Below are 3,818 nucleotides of genomic sequence, written 5' to 3'. Positions count from 1 at the left end.
GGGGGGGGGGGGGGGGTGGGGGTGGGGGGGGGGGGGAGGGGGTAGGGTGAGAAGAATATGACCTATTCCTGGCTTCTGGGAGTGCTGGGAAATTCTACTTTCATGGGATGTGAGAAAACTTGATGAAATGGAGATAAAGGAGAATTTATGTTGGCTACTCACTTAAGAAACCATGGGAACAAGGTGGTGTTAGGTTTAGGAGGTGCACAAGGATCAATGCATGAGGGGTCTATCTAATGTGAGTTTTTGGGGAGAAAATGGAAGTGCTTTGATGGAGTAGGAGATCCCATGGGTGACAGGTGGCCCACTTTAATACTACAAGGTTTCACGAGAAGAGGTAAGGATGTAAGACGGTGTCTAGGATCATGGAGTAGTTCACGAAGTTTATTGATAAGCATCTACCCTATTGACCTTTCTTTAACATGAGCTAAATTCACTTGGACCAAGGCAGAAAAGTAAACATTGAGATCAAGACTTGGTAGATTTTTGGTGTCCACCAACTAGGAGATGGATCTCGATGTGTTACAAACTATGTTGCTTGGACTCTTCAAAAATATTGATGGGTGTGTGTCAAATTCTCCAAAAGTAGTGCATCTTTTAAAGAATCTGACACAAGTGCAACAACATTTTTGGAGAGTCCGAGCAACACTGGTTACAAATTCCCTTATGGGTTGTGACCTTGGGCCATTCATTGATCATGCTAGATGAAAGGCGAGAAGAGACATGAGAGCCCTTTACAAGTTCGAGAATATGTGGCTGAAAGCAACTGACTTCAAAGATGAGTGGCAGAACAGTGGAATAGCTAAAAAGTGACGGGCAACTTGTCATTTAACTCGCAAAGAAGTTGAAGATGACTTAATGAGATATACAAGTGCAAAATAGAAAGATTTTTAAGAGGGTACAGATGAAAGTGTAACACCTCGGAACTTGGAACTAAGGGAGAAAATAATTTTGGGCTGAGGTCTGTGTCTACGGGACTTAGATAGAGATCGCAGGAAGTGGGGAAATAATTTTCTAAAATCAAGTCTCAAAAACCTTTTTACGGTTCACCAGGACAGTCCGTCAACCTATGTACGAGTAGGTCTCGTAGGTCACTACTAGACTTAGTGAAATTTTAAGGGGTAAAGTTGGTTTCTACGGTTGGCATGTACGGACTGTAGGAAGACCTACGAGTCGTACATGGGTTCCGTCAAAAGTTGGTCCAAATAATAATTTCTGAATCTTTCTACGATTGACCAGTACGGTCCGTAGAAAGACATACAGATCCAAACTGTAGGTCAAATCTGGCTATTTTAAAGGGCTTTTGGGTCTTTTCCTAATTATTTTAACCCAATACTATGTCGTTTTGCCATCTACCCTTGGCCCTATATAAACGTTTTGAACCCCCAAATTACCCATTCACAACTCATTCTCCTAAATTCCCAAAACTTGACCAAATTCATCCTCCCAAATTCTCTCAAGTCTAAGGAAGAAGAAAAAGAGCTAGGGTTCCATTTAAGTCTCCAAATTCTCCATTTTTCTTGGGCTTAAAGGATCAAGGTATGTGTGTACTCACCCATGGAGTCCTGGGGTCCAAAGATTTCAATTTTCAATTGATCAAATTAGGGTTTCAATTCAATGAATGTGGGTTTCATCTAATTATGATTGATTATGGTTAATTAAGTCTTCTAATGCATGAATTGATGTTAATACATGATATTTAGTTGAAATTTGCATTGACCCATGCCTAAATTATGTTTTCCAACTATGATCCTTTCCAACAATGATCCTTGATGAACCTATGAATCCATGAATTATGAAATGATGAAGATATGCATGTTTTTATGAAATGATTATAAATGATTTGGGGATGCTTTGAAAGAAAAGTATCAATGCTATTGTGAAAGGATTTCTCACTTACTATGATGATCATGATTATGAAAGGTATTTCTCACAAATGAATTCACATTGGTGAAAGGTTTTCTCATCCATGTCGAATTATGTTTAAGGATCTATTCTATGTTTTGATCTTGAAATCTGTGGATTGGTATTGATCATTGTCTTTCCCTATGTTAAATTGATATTTGACTTTTATCAATTTCGTTAGAATTTAGACTTGGAACCGAGAGGGCTTTGAGGTGGAGATTCAAATAGGGTCTCTAGTAGTAACCTCTAGTCCCAAACTACGTGCTCCCGTAGGATTGTCTTAAATGACCTAGCTAGTGGATCCACTTTAGTAAATGATGATATGTACAGATTCTACCTTAGCAAGTAGTTTCCCCTTCTTTCGATATGAGGGATATACCGAATTCTATGATATAGCTCTTATGGTCTTATTGTCGGTTAAAGTTAATATCCCACAAAATGATTATGTTTTCTATGAAGCTTTTCTTATGTCCTTTATGTTAATGTACATGACCGTGTTTTCATGATTTCCATGGTATTTCTTCTTTAAAGCTTTTAAATGTTTCATTATGATCATGCCTACACGTTTTAAGTCATTTATGCTATCATGCCTATGTTTATGCATATTGCCTCATACTTGGTACATTCCATGTACTAATGCATACTTGTGCCTACATTATCCAATGAATGTAGGGTCCGACGCTCCTACCTCTCATACTCGTAGCTAGTCGGTTCTATAGACTTTGAAGATTGGTGAGTCCTCAGGTTCCGAGGACCGAGACTCCTTTTATTGCTTTATGTCATTTCCATTTAAAAACTTTGTATGTGATGTATGGGTTACGTCCCAATCACGTTCCTTACGATAAATTAGATGGCTTTGAGACTTATGTTAGACTTTCGTTTTTGTCCAACTCTTTTGAATGAAATGTTATCTTTTGAACTCTTTACTTTTATTTTCTTGTATGATGTATGCTAAGTGGCTTGTGTAGGGCCTCTCGAGGTCCCATACGCCATGTTACACCTAGGGTATACTTTGGGTCGTGACATAAAGTGAGGAAGATAATTAATGAATGGAAAGAAGAAGAGAGGGCGAAAGAGGTGAAAGATTTAGAGGAAAGGGAAGAAAAGAGGAAGGAGGAGTTGAAGAGTTAGCTAGCCAAAGAGACTAGTTAAGACAAAATCATGGGTTTGTGCTTGGTGAAGAGGGATTGACACAAAATTCTTTCACATGGTAGTCATAGCAAATAGCAGGAGAAATACTATTGAGTGAGTCAATAACAGTGAGGTAGTCTTTGAGAGGGAGGAAGAGGTAAAAGAAGTCATAGTGAGCTTTTATGAGCATTTATTTAAAGAGGAGATGGGTTGGAGGTCAAATGAGGAGACAATTTGATCATATAAGGAAAGATAAGTGGGAGTCATTCGAGAGGGTGATTGGAGAAGAGGAAGTGAGAGAGCATGTGGAGTAGAGCTGTCAATATAGACAAGCCCAGCGCAGCCCCACCTAGAACAGCTCACATGGGCTTTGAAATTTGAAAAGTTGGGTTGGGTTGGCCCACCACTTTGATGGCCCTTAAAATGGCTAGCCAATCTCAAGCTCATGTCAGTTATCAGTATTGGGAAGGCTTCAAAGGAATTTATATGGGACTCGATAGATAGCGCTAGGAACTTTTACTTAGTTTGTAGGAAGATTGTCACGAGCCCAACAAGTCAAGCGGTCTTGGGATGAAATATCTTCAGGTTCTTACCAAAACCTTTAGGAAATATCTATGCAGATATAAGATGAGGACAAAAAACATCACTTCCTTTCAAGTGCGGCATGTAAGGGATATTTTCAAGGGCAGGAAATAGTCTAATGATGATTACTTTTAGGGTTGAGGAAGGGAGCACGACCACTTCTTTAAATTTGGGGGGGGGGGGGGTGGGTGGGGTTAGGA

General features: G+C 39.4%; 1 protein-coding gene and 1 long non-coding RNA gene across 4 annotated transcripts in view; both read right to left on the bottom strand.

Moving 5' to 3' along the window:
* LOC102588653 (pre-mRNA-processing protein 40A-like) overlaps nucleotides 1-3,818 on the bottom strand; it is a 44,963-nt gene that overhangs the window by 15,891 nt on the left and 25,254 nt on the right. The gene's annotated exons all lie outside the window — the stretch shown is intronic.
* Nucleotides 1,417-3,818, bottom strand: part of LOC107059876 (uncharacterized) — a 10,740-nt gene continuing 8,338 nt past the window's right edge. The window contains exon 3 of the long non-coding RNA XR_001473002.1: nucleotides 1,417-1,427. This is a non-coding gene — a long non-coding RNA (uncharacterized lncRNA). The remainder of the gene's footprint in view (nucleotides 1,428-3,818) is intronic.

Source organism: Solanum tuberosum, unplaced genomic scaffold (genome assembly GCF_000226075.1).
Source record: "Solanum tuberosum cultivar DM 1-3 516 R44 unplaced genomic scaffold, SolTub_3.0 scf00043, whole genome shotgun sequence".
In the NCBI taxonomy this organism is placed as follows: domain Eukaryota; kingdom Viridiplantae; phylum Streptophyta; class Magnoliopsida; order Solanales; family Solanaceae; genus Solanum; species Solanum tuberosum.
Note: the sequence above shows the minus strand (reverse complement) of the source record. Positions and strands in the feature narration are given on the sequence as shown.